The sequence below is a fragment of the Haliotis rubra genome, unplaced genomic scaffold (genome assembly GCF_003918875.1).
Source record: "Haliotis rubra isolate DU_JTF1 unplaced genomic scaffold, ASM391887v1 Scf94, whole genome shotgun sequence".
Taxonomy (NCBI): domain Eukaryota; kingdom Metazoa; phylum Mollusca; class Gastropoda; order Lepetellida; family Haliotidae; genus Haliotis; species Haliotis rubra.
Genome location: NW_025767679.1, coordinates 647,770 through 668,249, shown reverse-complemented (window position 1 = coordinate 668,249; position 20,480 = coordinate 647,770). Strand labels below are relative to the sequence as shown.

General features: G+C 37.9%; 1 protein-coding gene across 2 annotated transcripts in view; it reads right to left on the bottom strand.

Annotated features, from left to right (window-relative positions):
- LOC124264747 (retinoic acid receptor alpha-A-like) overlaps positions 1 to 20,480 on the bottom strand; it is an 89,641-nt gene that overhangs the window by 31,396 nt on the left and 37,765 nt on the right. For both annotated transcript variants that reach the window (XM_046699520.1, XM_046699521.1), the window contains exon 3: positions 19,789 to 19,894. The gene's annotated coding sequence lies outside the window, so the exon portion shown is untranslated. The remainder of the gene's footprint in view (positions 1 to 19,788; positions 19,895 to 20,480) is intronic.

Genomic DNA, 20,480 nt, shown 5'->3' with positions numbered 1-20,480 from the left:
GTCAGTACATTTTCAATGATTAGTTTTTAAAATATAATTGAATCTAATCAAACTTTTCAAAAGAATAAAACCAAGTCACTATGCTTGAGGCACACTTGTTAACTTCACACCTAAATGTAAAGATAATCATCCATAACTTTTTATATTTTATATTGTTTCTATTTTCAAATTTGATAATATGCACGTCAGTGTCACATATTTCCAGATTATATTTGTAAATATTGTTAATAATGATGTAACTTTTACCAATGTTTGAATCATACTGTTGGCACATCTATAATGTGAAATAACACGATCACATTCGCTCAAATTGCCAGTCTAATCTCAACCACTGACTCACTGAAATCAACATAGTTTAAGTACTAAAATGTCAATACAATCATCACCTCCGCGATTTCCACTACAGTCCATTCAGTGATGCATCTTCCATTGTCAGACTGCTGAAATTGAGTGTCCAGTGGCTGGACCGGCTGTCCACTCCCATGTCACTGACCAGTGCATACTTGAGTGATATCCCTGTCATCAGGGATGCCTGTTTCAATATTAATCAAGTGGGACCATCCAGGCAAGGTAATGACAGCACACTATGTAATAAGCGTAGAGAACACAGTGATCTCACATCTAGTCCTGTAATAAGCATAGAGAACATAGTGATCTCACATCTAGTCCTGTAATAAGCATAGAGAACATAGTGATCTCACATCTAGTCCTGTAATAAGCATAGAGAACATAGTGATCTCACATCTAGTCCTGTAATAAGCATAGAGAACATAGTGATCTCACATCTAGTCCTGTAATAAGCATAGAGAACATAGTGATCTCACATCTAGTCCTGTAATAAGCATAGAGAACATAGTGATCTCACATCTAGTCCTGTAATAAGCATAGAATACAGTGATCTCACATCTAGTCCTGTAATAAGCATAGAACAAAGAACATCTTGTCCTGTAATAAGTGATCTCACATCTAGTCCTGTAACAAGCATAGAGAACATAGTGATCTCACATCATCCTGTAGAGAACATAGTGATCTCACATCTAGTCCTGTAATAAGCAGTATCTCACAGAACATAGAGAACATAGTGATCTCACATCTAGTCCTGTAATAAGCATAGAGAACATAGTGATCTCACATCTAGTCCTGTAATAAGCATAGAGAACATAGTGATCTCACATCTAGTCCTGTAATAAGCATAGAGAACATAGTGATCTCACATCTAGTCCTGTAATAAGCATAGAGAACATAGTGATCTCACATCTAGTCCTGTAATAAGCATAGAGAACAAAGAGAACATAGTGATCTCACATCTAGTCCTGTAATAAGCATAGAGAACATAGTGATCTCACATCTAGTCCTGTAATAAGCATAGAGAACATAGTGATCCTGTAACAAGTAATAAGCATAGAGAACATAGTGATTTCACATCTAGTCCTGTAATAAGCATAGAGAACATAGTGATCTCACATCTAGTCCTGTAATAAGCATAGAGAACATAGTGATCTCACATCTAGTCCTGTAATAAGCATAGAGAACATAGTGATCTCACATCTAGTCCTGTAACAAGCATAGAGAACATAGTGATTTCACATCTAGTCCTGTAATAAGCATAGAGAACATAGTGATCTCACATCTAGTCCTGTAATAAGCATAGAGAACATAGTGATCTCACATCTAGTCCTGTAATAAGCATAGAGAACATAGTGATCTCACATCTAGTCCTGTAATAAGCATAGAGAACATAGTGATCTCACATCTAGTCCTGTAATAAGCATAGAGAACATAGTGATCTCACATCTAGTCCTGTAATAAGCATAGAGAACATAGTGATCTCACATCTAGTCCTGTAATAAGCATAGAGAACATAGTGATCTCACATCTAGTCCTGTAATAAGCATAGAGAACATAGTGATCTCACATCTAATCCTGTAATCCTGTAATAAGCATAGAGAACATAGTGATCTCACATCTAGTCCTGTAATAAGCATAGAGAACATAGTGATCTCACATCTAGTCCTTGTAATAAGCATAGAGAACATAGTGATCTCACATCTAGTCCTGTAATAAGCATAGAGAACATAGTGATCTCACATCTAGTCCTGTAATAAGCATAGAGAACATAGTGATCTCACATCTAGTCCTGTAATAAGCATAGAGAACATAGTGATCTCACATCTAGTCCTGTAATAAGCATAGAGAACATAGTGATTTCACATCTAGTCCTGTAATAAGCATAGAGAACATAGTGATCTCACATCTAGTCCTGTAATAAGCATAGAGAACATAGTGATCTCACATCTAGTCCTGTAATAAGCATAGAGAACATAGTGATCTCACATCTAGTCCTGTAATAAGCATAGAGAACATAGTGATCTCACATCTAATAAGCATCCTGTAATAGTCCTGCATAGAGAAACATACAGTGATCTCACAAGCATCTAGTCCTGTAATAAGCATAGAGAACATAGTGATCTCACATCTAGTCCTGTAATAAGCATAGAGAACATAGTGATCTCACATCTAGTCCTGTAACAAGAACATAGATCTCACATAGTGATTTCAGAGAACATCTAGTCCTGTAATGTAAGCATAGAGAACATAGTGATTTCACATCTAGTCCTGTAATAAGCATAGAGAACATAGTGATCTCACATCTAGTCCTGTAATAAGCATAGAGAACATAGTGATCTCACATCTAGTCCTGTAATCCTAGAGAACATAGTGATACATCTAATCCTGTAACAAGCATAGAGAACATAGAGAACATAGTGATTGATCACATCTAGTCCTGTAATAAGCATAGAGAACATAGTGATCTCACATCTAGTCCTGTAATAAGCATAGAGAACATAGTGATCTCACATCTAGTCCTGTAATAAGCATAGAGAACATAGTGATCTCACATCTAGTCCTGTAACAAGCATAGAGTGTGATTTCACATCTAGTCCTGTAATAAGCATAGAGAACATAGTGATTTCACATCTAGTCCTGTAACAAGCATAGAGAACATAGTGATCACATCTACAAGCATAGAGAACATAGTGATTTCTCTAGTCCTGTAATAAGCATAGAGAACATAGTGATTTCACATCTAGTCCTGTAACAAGCATAGAGAACATAGTGATTTCTACATCTAGTCCTGAATAAGCATAGAGAACATAGTGATCACATCTAGTCCTGTAATAAGCATAGAGAACATAGTGATCTCACATCTAGTCCTGTAACAAGCATAGAGAACATAGTGATCTCACATCTAGTCCTGTAATAAGCATAGAGAACATAGTGATCTCACATCTAGTCCTGTAATAAGCATAGAGAACATAGTGATCTCACATCTAGTCCTGTAATAAGCATAGAGAACATAGTGATCTCACATCTAGTCCTGTAATAAGCATAGAGAACATAGTGATCTCACATCTAGTCCTGTAATAAGCATAGAGAACATAGTGATCTCACATCTAGTCCTGTAATAAGCATAGAGAACATAGTGATTTCACATCTAGTCCTGTAATAAGCATAGAGAACATAGTGATCTCACATCTAGTCCTGTAATAAGCATAGAGAACATAGTGATTTCACATCTAGTCCTGTAATAAGCATAGAGAACATAGTGATCTCACATCTAGTCCTGTAACAAGCATAGAGAACATAGTGATCTCACATCTAGTCCTGTAATAAGCATAGAGAACATAGTGATCTCACATCTAGTCCTGTAATAAGCATAGAGAACATAGTGATCTCACATCTAGTCCTGTAATAAGCATAGAGAACATAGTGATCTCACATCTAGTCCTGTAATAAGCATAGAGAACATAGTGATCTCACATCTAGTCCTGTAATAAGCATAGAGAACATAGTGATCTCACATCTAGTCCTGTAATAAGCATAGAGAACATAGTGATTTCACATCTAGTCCTGTAATAAGCATAGAGAACATAGTGATCTCACATCTAGTCCTGTAATAAGCATAGAGAACATAGTGATTTCACATCTAGTCCTGTAATAAGCATAGAGAACATAGTGATTTCACATCTAGTCCTGTAATAAGCATAGAGAACATAGTGATCTCACATCTAGTCCTGTAATAAGCTCTGTCATCACATTTGGAATCAGCACAACTTTTACCACTTTCAAATAATGTACAGTAAACTACGGTTATATCAACTTAAAGTGATCACTAATTTTAGTTTATTTTAACCATACTTCATTGTACGCATTTCAAATAAAATATACTGCAAATGGTAGGAGCCACCCCCAAAACAGTTCCATATATCCAGTTCCAGTTTATTATAAGTATATTAGTCATACACATAGTTAGCTGTGCTAGCTCAAACCAAATATGAACACTTGTTGAAACATGGACATTTCAATTGAACATATTTGAACATGACATTGCTACATACGTTTCACTTGAAAATCAAACATCAGAATCATTCTACCTGACTTAAACAGTGATGACTTAAACTCATCATGATTCATAGGCAATTATTCAGGTTTGACTGAACCTGTACAAGCTCTTTAGTCCCTTCTGGGATTCATCATTTCAGACTTTTTCATAAGAAATCTGTCAGGGAAATTTCACTTTATTTCTAAACCAAGCCTCTAGTGTCATTAATGTCCATGCACTATTACATCAGTCATTTATGTTTGAAACTTACAGGTATATGAACTACATTTGTTTTAAATAACCACAGTTTTACAACATGATCACAGAGCTTTGAATGACTGATATGTTACAAAACTAGCATGATCATGCTTTCAATGTTTCAGGAAAATATTGTTGAAGACTAACTACAGATACAAACAACTGGAGTGACCAACAGGTTTAAAATGTCAACTGAACAGTTATGTGGTCCACAGAGAAAAATAAACCAGCCTTTGATGGACATATTAAACTAAGTATTAGACTTTCATGCCTGCCTTTTCACTTTGCTACTTACTCATCTACGTCACATTCTTTTACCGTCCTGGAGTACAGACAAGGAAATTCTATATGTCCTCCCTTCTTTCTTTAGCTGATACCTCAGATCTTTTTCAAATTTCTAAACAAACAATTAATCCATATGTGATTAATATTGACCTAAAATGAACACATTGGTCTATGCATAAGACTTACACCTTTCACTGAAGACCTTTGTATATTGAAGCACAATGTTTAACATGAGCCAACATAGGGTCAATGTGCTCCCTTGATTAATGGTCAAGCACTTGACCACTGGCCTAGAAACTGCATGTAACACATGCCAGGCCACTGGCTAAACAAGATATGGTCAGTGCTATCTGCCAGTATTATATAACTTACTTACATACACAGGATGTCGGTCAGCTGATTTTATTACGATACAAATCAACTGGCCGTTGGGTATGGTTTATATGACATGGCACAGACAGCTGTGTTATAATAGCTGGTGTCAATAATTTTTGTCAACTTTGCAGCAATGAATATGATTACAAAACATCAATGTTTTAAACAACAAATTAGTGGGACTGAAAATTGAAAATCAACACCTGTATAACATACAAAATGAAACTACAAAAAGGTACTTTTATGGTTTTACACTGTTTTTGGCAATATTACCCCATATCACAAAGTAAGCCTTCAGCATGATGAGAAAAGTCTTTTATAACTGGGCTACTCCATCACCCCTTCTCTCCAAGGGAGAACTGGGAAATAACAACTTAGCTTAACTCTAAAGAAAGAAACAAACTGATACATGAAATATGTATCAAGTATAAACAAAATTTATTCACATCATTTACCAGTAAGATTTTGAAACTATATAATCAAATGTACATGACAAATTGTATTTCTCATAAAAAATTTTTATTTTTTTAAGTCAATTCGGAAAATAAAAGTTGTTTTCCTCTAATTTCACTTTGAAGATACTTTTCTTCCATCATAATATTTTCAAAAAATTTGGACTTAAACTTTAATGGGCAAACCTCTATTCAGTGAATAAACCTGTCACTGATGGAATCTTGAAAGTATTTATGTACCTCTCAGTATACACACCTGAAATAGCTTGGCCATAGCCTTGACCCCTGACACTGACCACAGGTCTGGTGGATGGCCAGAGGGAGGTGGCTATTTCTGGAGCTGATTACTGAACCCACTATCATGGTCTACTGCTTGTTAGCAAATACCAGTCAACAGCTACTGCCAATCGCATGTTAATGTGACACGCTTCCAGCTCAAAACTCTCTCATCACTTTTCAGTAAAATGAAGTATAATGTGAAATTAGACGTCAGTTTAGAAGTGTGCTTCTTTTTCACATATACCAAATATATACCACATATCCCCATGAATTTAAGCTTTCATATTTAACCCCAAGATGACAATCTAACCTTTGTGATTTGTATTGGTATAATAATGTAGATATAGTGTGTATAAGTCATTTAAAGCAATATCACAGGAAGACACTCAAAGACTTGGCATCCATATGTCCTTATTTACAGGTAGGGAATTCCACTTGTGTCTTTTAAAGGAAAATATGTTAAAATCTCTGTAGGATTGATTCAGAATGCCAAGTAACAACACAAATTACTTCCAGGAACATAACCTTGTTTAGATTTAATTAACTCACACTTGAAAATCTTCTGAACATTTATAAAGAAGATTCTTCATCAATGACATTCTAAGTATTCCGTTTTTACTTAATACTTAGTATATGTTACAAATATGAATCTCTTCATGATTCGAAACCAGGAGCTGAACAACACAGTCTACCTTACCCTCTTCACCTATATTTCTGGTGTCCCCCGCCGTTGTGTTGCTGGAATATTGCTAAAAGCGGCGTAAAACCAAATTCAGTCCGTCAGTCTTCACCTATATGATATGTGACATCTTTCATTGATATGTGCAGCATAGGAAATTGCCATACTGATAGGAGTTTTATCTTTCTTATTCTGGAAGTAGAGAGAACACTACAAAGGTGTACATATGATGGTGGTGAAGGGAGGGGTCGGAATCTCAACACTCACAACCCAGCAAAGGTCAGAAGTCTTGAGTTGGACTTGCTTACTATGTGCATCTTACATAGAGCACTAGGTCATGGGAGGTGTTCCAAGTATGGGGGCACTGATTATTTGACTGTCAGACTGGATGTACTACACTAGGTTACTCATACCCTTTAACATCAAAGTATCACATCTATTTATTTGTGAACCTTCTTTTGTAAAAAGTGTGAGACATGGATTTGAAGCCTAACTGAGCTAATGGTGGCCATACACTCCTAAAGGTACATCACCAATAAATTGAACTGAACTCCTAAACTAACATCACCAAAACCTTGAACTAGACTCATGCAGGTACAATGCCAACTCCTTGAACTGAACTTCTAAACTAACATCACCAAAACCTTGAACTAGACTTATGCAGGTACAATGCAAACTCCTTGAACTGAACTCTTAAACTAACATCACCAAAACCTTGAACTGGACTCATGCAGGTACAATGCCAATGCCTTGAACTGGATTAATACAAGTACATTGCCAACACCTTGAACTGAACTACAGGTCTCCTGCCAACACCTTGACTGGATTTACAAAGCTACAGACCTACACCTTTACTTGGTGAACTAGTGCCAGGTCCAGTAATGACTGAAAGATGTCCAAATACACTGCAATGGCAAAGTCTGAAAGGTTCTCATCAAAACCACACAACCAAAGCACCCACTGCCTGAGAGTATTAATGGAGACATTGTTCTTACAATATTTAATGGCATGAAAACAGAAACCTTATTTGTGAACATATTTGAAGTGTTTCTCTATAAATATACATTTTCATTACATCTGAGATTGTGAGATCCATATTACAATATGATGTATTTGATGGAGACGTATGATACTGTCAACAGTGTTTCAGAGTACATTGATAAAGCAAAATGCAAACTGATTTTAACCACATAAGTGACACCCATATGCACAGGTAGGTCCTAACAGACCAAAGGTCACATTCAAAGTAAATCTGGGACTCCAACCAGATGATCCTGACTGGGACACAGTAATCCATACAATTACTGTTACAGCTGCGCCATACAAAGAGGAATCAGAATTCACCATGTCATTCTGTTTCTCTGCAAATTATTTCGCTGAGAACTAATTCTCCACCAGCAAAACCTAAAGTTTACATCTATACCATACAACTAAAAAGTGAAATCCTCACAAATACCTTAATTATTCTGCAAGCTGGTGTCAACGATACAAAAACTGTGTTTGCATATTGATGTCAGATAAACCAATAAGATGCCCATACAGGAACAGTCCAGCTGAATGTCCACCCAATCACTCCAAGTATGACCTCATGTATGGTCAATGGTTCCCTCAGTGTCCAAGCATTCATCACACTGTAGGGGGATCATTGCAAGCCAGAGTGTATTACTGGGGTAAATTAGATCACCATAATTATACCCCTTTGGAAAGGTAGGAACAAACAGGCAGCAAGTGATGAGATTACAGATCCATCAAGCAGCATGGAAGTAGCATGTCAAGGTATGGATATTACTTTACTGAGCCTTCATTAAAGCATTGCACAAACAGCAGCAGTACTCATCTCTAATCCTGTTGTGATCAGAATATATGGGTGCTTTAGGATTCACTCAAATGCAAATGAACATTCAATAGCTGAGGACTGAATTCCATCATTATCAATGACGTAACAGGAGTTTATAAAATGAACATGTACCAGTCTCGCAAAACAAGCATAGGTTGATTTTCTGTATCAATGCTAAAATGTATTACACAAATTTTAATATACATTCCTTGTATTTATTTGTAAAGTTATTCCCATTCACTTAGCCCCTTTTACTGAAAGCAATCCTTTCAACACTCTACAAATATACCTTTTTGTGTTCAACAACTCTAGCAGTTTAGCAATCTCCTTTTGCATGATGATTCAAAATAGTGATGACAGAACAGTTATTTACCAGTAAAGAATCAATATACCAATCTGGACCAAACTCCCAGTTCTTCTATAAAATGTGTGCAGGTTCATACCATTATCAGACAGCCTTTACCATTCTCATCTCCAATAGGCGCCATGTTCTTAGCAATAAATTGTGCTTCAAGCTTCTCTGGTCCAATTGTCGGTCTCTATGATACGATATTTCCCGATCTGAGATTACATAGTATCCCAGCATGCCACCGATATCCTGCTGTCAGTTAGTTTTCTCTCGAATGTCTGACAATAAGTTCAAATATTGGTAATCAATAGTGGATCCAATTAAACCCTTTGACCTGGCGTTGATTGCTTGTCATATACAACACAAACATTTATAGCCCAGTAAATTGTGGTAATCCAACATAATCAATCATACGATGTGTTTGTCACTTGTTTCCTTGCTTTGATGAACAGGAAATAAATCCCGTTATTCAAAAACATCATAGAGTTATGGAATGATTTCATTTCTGAAAAGTCACACACAGATACAGAAATGAGGATGAAAACTGACATCATTTGAACAACATTCCATTTCAAAACATAACCAAACAATCTGACAAAACAAAAAACGACTCTTTGAATATCCTTGCTATTTCAGTTTCAATTTCCAATTGCCAGTGGAATGCCCTAACAAGGTATCACAAACAGAACATATGTCTGACAGATATCTGCGGCTGGACACTTATCATGGTAGATTGTCTAATTTGTGGAAGAAATTTACAATCCAGTCATCACAAGATGCCATTGTAACAATGACCTCAAGCTGATTTGGCATGCTCAAGGTAATCCTGTTCGTTTTCTTATTCCTTCTTTACAACCCTCAACCTTGAGAGTCATCTACACTCCTCATGGTCAGGCACTACCTTCATGGTTAGGATTAAATATATTATATTCTATCAATTAGAACTATATTAGGCATTATGCTGGGGTAGATATCATAGCAGGACTTTTTGTCTGCAAATTGTCTGAGTCTCAGGCACTGCTGGTGGGTCAAGACATGCTTAAACTTTTAGTGAACACCTTGTGCAATCACAGATTGTCATTGATCCATTTGTATAATTTTCACCAGTATTTTGTTGTTCCAGCTCAAAGGAACCGGTTTTGTCCGATAATCAAGACTGGTTATTTCCTGGCATTCAAGTCCTATATTAACATAGAACCATATGCCACAATTATGAGTCACAGACCTACCCTGAAGTGGAGTCTTTAGATGTACACAGTATGTTAAAGTAGACTCTCCACAAGGCATGTGTTGTGGCAAAGGGCATTGCAACACATAAACAGTTTGGATAATCAAATGTATGGAAAATGGTTAGAAATCATAAACACTTTTTTATTTATTCTTATCTGTTTCTGAAGCATTTCTTCAAATCAACATTTTTCCAAAGTTTTTTTATATCAATCTCTATAATTTCTGTTTGGGGCTTTGAAACAAGAAGAGAATGAAATGGAATAGCATGTGTATAAGATAAGACATGACTATCTGAAAACAAAAGACAAAAGAAGAAATTTCGTACACAAAAAAGGCTTCCAATCACTTTTAAATAATTGAAGAGTGAAGAATTGAGACATATATTCATTCAAAAGAAATCAATTCATCTACATCTTTTGTCTCTATACTTGAACGGTTAATTACTTTTTAAAATACCTTTCTATGCAGTCGTTTTCAGAAAAAGTGTCCCTCCAGCATAGTGACTTAAATGACCGTCATTTGTATTCCAGTAACTTTATATTTGCAGGGAAGTCCACAGTTAAGGCTGAGTAAACTGGGTCTCACATAATCCAATAACGGTTAGCCAATTCTGTTGTTAATTCCAGTTAGAACCAGAGACCACAAACAACCTTGGAAGCATCAGAAGAAATAGCACAATTATTTCAATTATGGTAATTGATTGAGAAGCTCCGCCAGTACGGTCTCAAGAATCCACTGGAGATAAGATAGAGGGATCTTGGGAGAGATTCTTTCATCCTTTCAATTAAAGGCTCTGGTTGGAGTTGGATGGACACAAGCTGGACTGGTGTTATGCCAGATAGGGGTTGAAAATCAAGACAAAGCTATGTGGTTGTGGCCAGTGCGTGTAATAGACAACCTCAGATCTGGGAGCCATGATGGACAAGGAGCCTCTGGAGCCCATGGAGCCATACACCTCCAGCAGGTTCCATCCTGAAAATATGCTACAGGTCTGAGATTCTGTTAACTTGATACTATTGATAAAAATATGTTGGACAGTGATGTACCATTTTCTTCAGTTAAGACAGCTTTTAAAATTCCCGCCGGTCCGACAATGCTGAACGGTCTAAAAACTTTCATCTCGGACGGTCAAATTCAAAAGTAACCTGTCCGGTGGTCTGGTAGATGTTTTTACCCCTAACAGTAAATATTTCATAATATCTTGTCGTCAGTTTGAGGTGTTTTAGGTATCATGATAATTATGTCAAAATATTTAAGATTGGACAGTTCATTTTGCAATAAGCAATCAAATCACATGTACTTTCAGTTTACCTAAACTCGGTGCATTGCCTGTTAGTGCTATGTTGTTCATTGCGATGCCTACAAACAGTAAAGTATTCAGAAACCTGATTTTTTTTTTCCTTTTTCATTGTTGAAAACCGGACAGGCAAGTTTGTTTGTGTACTGGTAATTTGTTAAAGTTACCAGTCCGGCTGTCTGGCTTGGAATTCTGGGAGTTTTAAACACTGGTTAAGTCCGATTATTAATATGAGTTTCTGTATGAAAGGAGTCTTGACGCATCCATATGCATCACCTGTATAAACTGTTTAATGAAACAACTGGACAATGTAATACACCAGCATGTTGGTTGCTTGTGAATAAGTTTTTGGTTTAGAATAATTCTTTCCATAAAATATGGCAGCAGTCCTAAATTTGTAATATTTTGGAACTACAACAAACAAAGGGTACAAATTTGTAGCTATGATATTCTTCTTCATCAGAGATCAATTATTCTCAATAAAAGTTGACTTACTGCAGTAAATTACAAACAGAATTTGTTTATAAGTAACCAAAACGAAATGCAACATGTAAACTCAACAGACTTAAATTCTCCAGTTCATACAAACATGTAAATCAGTTACAGAACAACTCAACAGTTCCCTTCTGAAGACTATTAGGCAAATGCGAATCTAACACAGACGTCTACCCCTATCAATTCAAATAATATGTACGATATAATTCACGATAACTTAATACATACTCAACAAATAAGGTAAGGACCACCCCAATTTTCAATATTAAAGTATTTGATAGTTCATATTATGATCCATAAAATACTTAAATATTTGATATTGGGCTGGTCCTTAACTTATATTTTCCGAATTTATATTCACTTCACAGGGTCAATGTGAAACATGTTTCTGGTCAGGAGATAAATCTCCAAAACACAGCACCATGGGTGACCCACAAGTACCTATCTCAACAGCAGGCCTCCCCATGGTACTTGTAGTCAGTTCCATCACTGCTAAGTGCCTCCCTTCAGGAGAAACACATGTATATTACAAAGGGGCGAGAAAGTCAAAAGTCAAATTCCATATTATTTCTGTATCTCTGACAACTTTCCTGATCCTCTGATCTCCGATAGATGAAAATGTCTGGACATTCATAAGATGGAAGCTCCTGGTTTTGACTTCTTATTTTTAGCATCAATGAAAGCACAAAGATTTAGAATTTAGATCTGACGTGATTATTTTTACACTAGGTAAGATGTCACATTATTTCAGGCTCATTATTTTTGAGTGGCCCAGCTGTCGGGAGAGGTACTAGTGTTTATTTGTAATGTTGATATGGCAGTTGGCTGTGTTTACTTAGCATGTGTTTACTCTGCATGTGTTTACTCGTCTAATGGACCATGAGGGCACACAAGTGACAGCCATGATTAGACTGTTTGTTGTGGCCGAAAAAAGTAACATGTCTCAAAACACAACCACATTCATATATATCACAACACCGATTATTCCACATTTGTGTGCTTGTATATATTACAACACTGACATATTCCACACATTGTCCTGTATGTGTGCTTGTATATATTACAACACTGACATATTCCACACATTGTCCTGTATGTGTGCTTGTATATATTACAACACTGACATATTCCACACATTGTCCTGTATGTGTGCTTGTATATATTACAACACTGACATATTCCACACATTGTCCTGTATGTGTGCTTGTATATATTACAACACTGACATATTCCACACATTGTCCTGTATGTGTGCTTGTATATATTACAACACTGACATATTCCACACATTGTCCTGTATGTGTGCTTGTATATATTACAACACTGACTATACTCCACACATTGTCCTGTATGTGTGCTTGTATATATTACAACACTGACTATACTCCACACATTGTCCTGTATGTGTGCTTGTATATATTACAACACTGACTATACTCCACACATTGTCCTGTATGTGTGCTTGTATATATTACAACACTGACATATTCCACACATTGTCCTGTATGTGTGCTTGTATATATTACAACACTTGACTATATTCCACACATTGTCCTGTATGTGTGCTTGTATATATTACAACACTGACATATTCCACACATTGTCCTGTATGTGTGCTTGTATATATTACAACACTGACATATTCCACACATTGTCCTGTATGTGTGCTTGTATATATTACAACACTGACATATTCCACACATTGTCCTGTATATACTCATGGAAACGAATAAGGGAACACATGAAAGTACAAGTCTTCCTTTATTCTTTTCCAGGTTTCTTCACAAGGTATGTATTGCACTGTGAGTGAAATTCTGGAAATAAATAAAGGAACACTTGTACTTTCATGTTTTCCCTTATTGTTTTCTATGAGTATATGTGCTTGTATATATTACAACACTGACTATATTCCACACATTGTCTTGTATGTGTGCTTGGATATATATTACAACACTGACTATTCCACACATTGTCCTATGTGTGTGCTTGTATGTATTACAACACTGACTATTCCACACATTGTCCTATGTGTGTGTTTGTATATATTACAACACTGACTATACTCCACACATTGTCTTGTATGTGTGCTTGTATATATTACAACACTGACTATACTCCACACATTGTCTTGTATGTGTGCTTGTATATATTACAACACTGACTATTCCATACATTGTCCTATGTGTGTGTTTGTATACATTACAACACTGACTATACTCCACACATTGTCTTGTATGTGTGCTTGTATATATTACAACACTGACTATTCCACACATTGCCCTATGTGTGTGCTTGTATATATTACAACACTGGATATTCCACACATTGTCTTGTATGTGTGCTTGTATACATTACAACACTGACTATTCCATACGCTTTTGCTAGAGCGGGATGTATTTTTTAAGTAGCATGACGGTTTGTACTTCTGAGATGGTTTTGTTCGCTTTGCAAGAGGAGTGAAGTCTTCACACACTTCATCTGATCAATTAATATCGCTTGGAGAGGCTCGCTTGGGGAGGCTCGAGGCTCGTGTGGAGCAAACTGCGGTGATGTCGGCTCGTGTGGAGCAAACCACGAATTCGTTGCCGGCTCGTGTGGAGCAAACCACGAATTTGTTGGTCGACATCTTGTCGATGCTGGACAAGGACGACAAGGAAGAACTCCGGGAGGAAATAGAAAACGTCGAGGAGGAACAAGAAGAGACCCGTCTGGATATCCAGAAGGTGCGGCAGTTGCTAGAAACAGCCCAAAGGTGGACCTACCTTTCGCTAGCCGCCCTGTTTCTCTGGAAGGTCGTCTACAAGACCTGGAAGCACAGCAAACCAGTTTCCCCCTTCGTGCACCCCCTCCACACACCGACAGAGAAGGTAGAAACACCCAAGACCAAATGTGGGGATCCCTTCCATATGGAGTAGAGTGTGGAATGCAGCGTTTTTGGGGAAAAAAGTATTGTTGTAGGGTATACGAACCATGCGTTTGTTTTTCCCCGTCGGGGCGTGTGCCCTACTTTCCGTACCACAAATTCCATGAAAAGCAGTTGGAATACTTAAAACGGGCCTAGACAAGTGTATTTAATTTCCATTCGTCCTTTGCAACCCCCAGCCCGCGACTGCATCTGCAAAAATACTAGGCGAGCTGCTGGAGGTCTACTCTCCCTGGCCCTGCGGTGTCTGGAAGGGCCCATAGAAGCTATTCTCGCCCAAGGTCTGGAAGCAGCAAGTCGACTTCTCTATCGTCTTTCTCTTTCGATATGGGAGAGCGGCAGATTTTGCCTAGCATGCACAGAAACGGTTCCCGCACCAACCGTAGGCGTTCTATTCCACCGGCGGCCCGAATCGTTTCTCGTATCTTGTAGCCGTAGACTGGAATTGTTTCCCCAGTCGGGGGATCGAGTAGCAACAACAGCCGGTTCTTCCCTTCGTATCTCGCTACAGCAAACTTTTTGCACAAGTAGACTCCTTCTGGGACGTCTGCGGCTTTTCTGTGTTCGCTGCACGGAGGGGGTGCTACTTCCATATCCTTGGGTCCGCCATAGTTAGGCAATGGGGTATGCCAAATATTGCCCCGTCCCTGTGGTACCTCTGCTTTCCCCGATAGCTGCCGGAAGATACAAGACTCTTTCTCCTTGCATGGACAATGGTCCACAAATTTGCTGGCGAGGAGTGCATACCGTATGCTCCAGAAAGCGCACGCGTTGTCGTACAGGTTCTCTATATTCGCGAAAACAGCTGTCGAGCACGATCTCTTCTGGAACCTCGAGTTGGAGTCGCTCCTGGGGTGTGTAGTCTATCGCTTTCTTTTCCCAGAGAACACATTTCTTGCTGTCGACGCAGTGGTCGATGGCGCCGCGACTTACTGCATCGAGTTGTCGGGGTCCGATGAGAGCAGGCAGTTCCGATAGAGTGGCGAGGCAGTCAGTGCATCGGTTGTGTCTGTCCTTGGGGCCCGGATAGCAGTCGCCGGCGAGAATGATTCGAGTTTGCCGCCGAGGGTCGAAATTGGTTGGGTGGGTAGATGTAGACGAAATCGACTATTTTGCCGGCTTCTACTAGTGGGTGAAAGCACAGCAAGTAGAGTTCGAGAAACTGTTTGGGGATCTGGTAGCCAGAGAAGGTGTGCCCCGATTGCCCCAGGATTTGTTTCTCTCGGTCGGGAAAGCAACACGGGCGACACTTCTGCAGCAGGGCCTCAAGTCTTCGGCCATGTCGGGAGTTGTCGTCGTCTGGGGCTCGGGGTCTATACCACCTCGGATTCGCGTGTATCGAGCTTGCGATATGTGGTACTTCCTCTTCGCTTCCCGAAGGGACAAACGACCCGATCGGATCTCGGTATAGGCTTCGCGCGAGAGCTTGGTTCCTGGCATGTTTCTATATCCATGCACCCACATAGCTCTAACTGGGAGTGCACTGCATTGGGAGCAGCCGAAAGTGGTCTTGTCGAAGGGTTTGGGCAAACACTCATTTTTTACTAGGCTGGTAGCAGAATTAGCCCGTATGGAAGCTTCTAAGCAAAGGTGCACCTATACGTCTTTTTCTTATCATTCCCCCTACTACTATTTGGTATGTTTTGGTTTTTTTATCTTCCATTCCATCTCAACCTGAAGTCTTAAAGATTTCAGGTGTAGATTTAAAAAATATTCAGAGACTCATAATGCTTGTATGTGTATTTGATCACATAGATGTAAATTGCAACCAAGTCCCTAAAGATGCATTTTACACAGTAATTCCCAATCTGTAAGAATCCCTTTTCTTATTCTCACTCTTTCAATGTGATGGATTTTTCAACAGTACAAGGTAGTCAGACTTTATCACATACAATACAGATTTGAATACCGGTACAAATCTTCCTACCTCAAGGAAACATTCCAAGGAACATCAAAGGCCAGTTGTTCCAGCTTCTGTTGGCTTCTGAATGATTCTGCAGAGCCAGTTAACTAAATTGAGTAATTTATTACCCAAATCAAGATGCTACAAGACACTGTAATGCTTCCAGTATCATCATCAGTCAACAGTAAGTTGCTTCGTGAGACGTTCTTTAGCTTGTTAATCAAAAGATCAATAGTTCAATGCTTTCCTTTTGACGTTCTTTTTCTGCTAGAGGAATACAATTACAGGTTTCAGGTATTCTAGACAACACATAAGAATAACTCCAAATGGCAGCGTATTCCTTGGCCATGAATAAATGATTCCAGCAGTTCCCTTAATAGATTTGTACGTCCAGAAAACTCATTTATCTAAAAGATATATATTAAGAAGAAAACATTTTGTGTTTCGTATTACATGTCAATTTGTGGCATATGGCTGACATGCACATAATATTTCTCTATTTTTTTTTTTTGCCTCAAGCATAACTCTAGCTGAAGATTTAATACCACAGCAACAAAATACTTAATTGTATATGTTGGTTGGGATTTGAGGAGATTTTCTTTTGAAAGCAATCTCTCAACATGGCACATTGAACTTATTCATATGAGCCCCTTAAGAATTCCTTCATTAGAACAATTAATACTAACCCCTCATAAAACGTGAAACATTATCTGAGTTCAGATATTGTCTTCACATAATTAATCAAAATGTTTTACATCACTTATAAGTCTCTACGATATTGTCTTCTGCTGTTCTTCATAATTTCTTTCAAAAATTATCAAAGATCTAAATGTACTTTTTTTTACTACTTGTCAAATCAGGCTAAGGCACAAAATGACATCAAATTTACTAACACTGCATGAAATATGCATTCAGGTCCTTACCAAGAAATCCCACTGAATTGTAATCAACAACAACAATCATATTGAGAATGTGCCCTTACTTTAAGACATAGAGTCCCGTATCCTGAAGTGTTAATCTGTCCCAACATAGTGACAGATTGTCAATGTCCATATCAAAGATCAACATGGACAAGAGCAAACTAGCCAATTACATCAACAAGTCTATTTGGGGACATGTACCTACATGCATGAGAAGAATCATTATCACATATCTGCACATGCCATTGACAATATCCTACACCTTCACACCTATGTGATACTGGTCTAAGTGGCCAATATGATATACAATCAATGCACAGCAATGTTGGCACATGTGTATATGATCAATGTCAGTACAGAGTCTCATCCCAATGTAAATAAGGCTAGGAAGGGGCCAACCATTTAACAAAATGAGGGTGTGGACAGGGTTTTTGTTTCTAAAAAAAAAAAAAAAAAAAATAATTCAAACAGGCTTGAGGTCTTTTTATCCACAAGATATTCTTTTTCAGTATATCAAGCTTGTGTTTATAGTTTTACGTAAAAAAATTAATTTTAAGAAAGGTTATGTTGTAAAAACATCCCAGAACCTCCCCTAGAACATCAAACATCAGGCTCACATATATGTTAGTGTATCTGCTACAGTGACCCCTTAATCTACACAGATTGGAGGTATTTAGTTGACCTGTTTGTCATGCAAGCTGATAATGTGGTGAGTGAAATATTCATGTCTCATTGTTAAACGGAGAAGTTATTCAGGCATGTTCCATGTTGAAATCGATCTCATGAGATATGCTTTCAGATTAATTCAAGCATGATTTATGTGCAATATGAACCATTGTGTTCACTGAAATCTAAATGCCTGTAGCATAATGGTGGTGATGGTTCAGTGCTGAGCACTGTGATAGGATCATCGGTGCCTGTCTGTAACTGACCCGATAGATAATCCATAGGAGTTTCATATATAATCAGAAACAAACAAGAGCAACATATGTCATATGAAGACCATTTGACTGTGTCAAGCTTCATTGCGTCAAAAACTTTCTGATGGCGCAAACTGAACATGAAAATAATCTTTCTGTTGTTAATTGTAAATTGTTAACAAATAAATTCAAAGATGAAATCAAAGTGAAATTTTCAATTTACAAAATGCTACTTTTACCAATATTGCAGATGGTTCTTTTTGGGGGATACCAGGAATGGACTTCACACATTGCATAAATGTGGAGAATTATACCAGGTCTTTGGTGTGTCAAGCTGATTCCTTAACCACCTAGTAACCCCAGGACAACCATCAACTGAGGTTTATGTGACACAACAAGATGAATGTTTCCTATGAACAACAACACATTTGGGTATCCAGTGGCAGGACATGTCTCAGCTCACCTCTGCTTTGTGGGAATATAGATCATGAAGGTTGTCTCAAATAGCTCCAGAGGCTGCTAAACTGACAACACCAGCTTAGAACTGATAGAACCACTGTGGGTGACCACAGGTGACACAATCCCATTGGTTGATTTACTGTTATTTCACAACCATCAACAGAGAGAGATGCTTGCGCTATCAACCACCGGTTTGCCTGTTTCAGGATCTCATTCCATAAATATCCCATATTGCTTAACATCCTTCAAAATTACAGTGGTCATTGAAGACTGCTTGATGGAATGAAGGTACCCCAATATATCTTTACCACCTACCACTAGGGCACTGACACAGACCTGTGACTTTCAGCTGAAGTTTGAACACTGACATAACTTAACCTAGAGGTACAGCAGTCACAGGTACAAGATGGGCTTGTGAAATATGATGCAAGAGGATATGCCAAGATATTACTGTACATATGCAGGAGTTCTACAAGCCTCATCACATACCTCTCCCCAGTTTTAAGTTTAAATCAGAATATATACAAAGAGGCAGGGACCACAAGAACCATTTCAATTCTTCAGTTTACTGCCAACAGTTTGGTCAAACACATTATGCAGTCCTGACAAAATGTGCTCTCAAAGAACGATCTGTCTGTTAGTAGGCACATTTTTCTTAAGAAACAGGAAAAACAGAAAACAAGCATCATCCATCAGGATCACCGTTTCTTTTGCCGACTAAAATTAAGAAAATACACACGTACTTGAAAGGTCAGAGATCCCTAGTTGTTATGAATACACTGAGGTGCTTGGAGACTACCAGAGGGGCTGCTGTCTGTCCAGGAAAGGTCAGCTGGGCAGCGGTCAAACCTGAAACATACAAGTAAACTTAGAAGTTGTTGCTGAATCCTAAGAACTGTACGCCACCCAGGCACTCAGGAGTACTTGATCTGGACAACAACATGGTAAAGCATCCACACTGACAAATCTCAGGTCTCGGAACACACAGACAGAAAGAAATGGAAGAAGTGAGAAGAACAATTCCTTGTGTTCTGTGAAAAATATCACATTTTGGTATATCTCGAATGTATGGGAAGACTGTTTTGTGATCTAGGAATTAAATGCTCTTGCAATGATTACAAAATTTTAATTAGGGCAAGCAAATCTTTTGATATAATATACCTGCTAAAAGTTTGTCCATGTCCATAAGCAGACTACAGTATCGTTATTGGCCAATATACATGATATAGAAATGGGCGGGGCATGTTGCACAATAACGCGCAGAAAAATGTAACTGGTTATGTTGTTGTCTACCAACTGTTGATTAATGTTTTATTTATATTTACATACGGTATAATACCTGTATGTTCTCTATATCACTTTTTGTGTTTTTTGAGAATAAAATTCTTTTCTGTTCTGATTATTCAAGGATATAAACCTTACTTGCCATTTTATT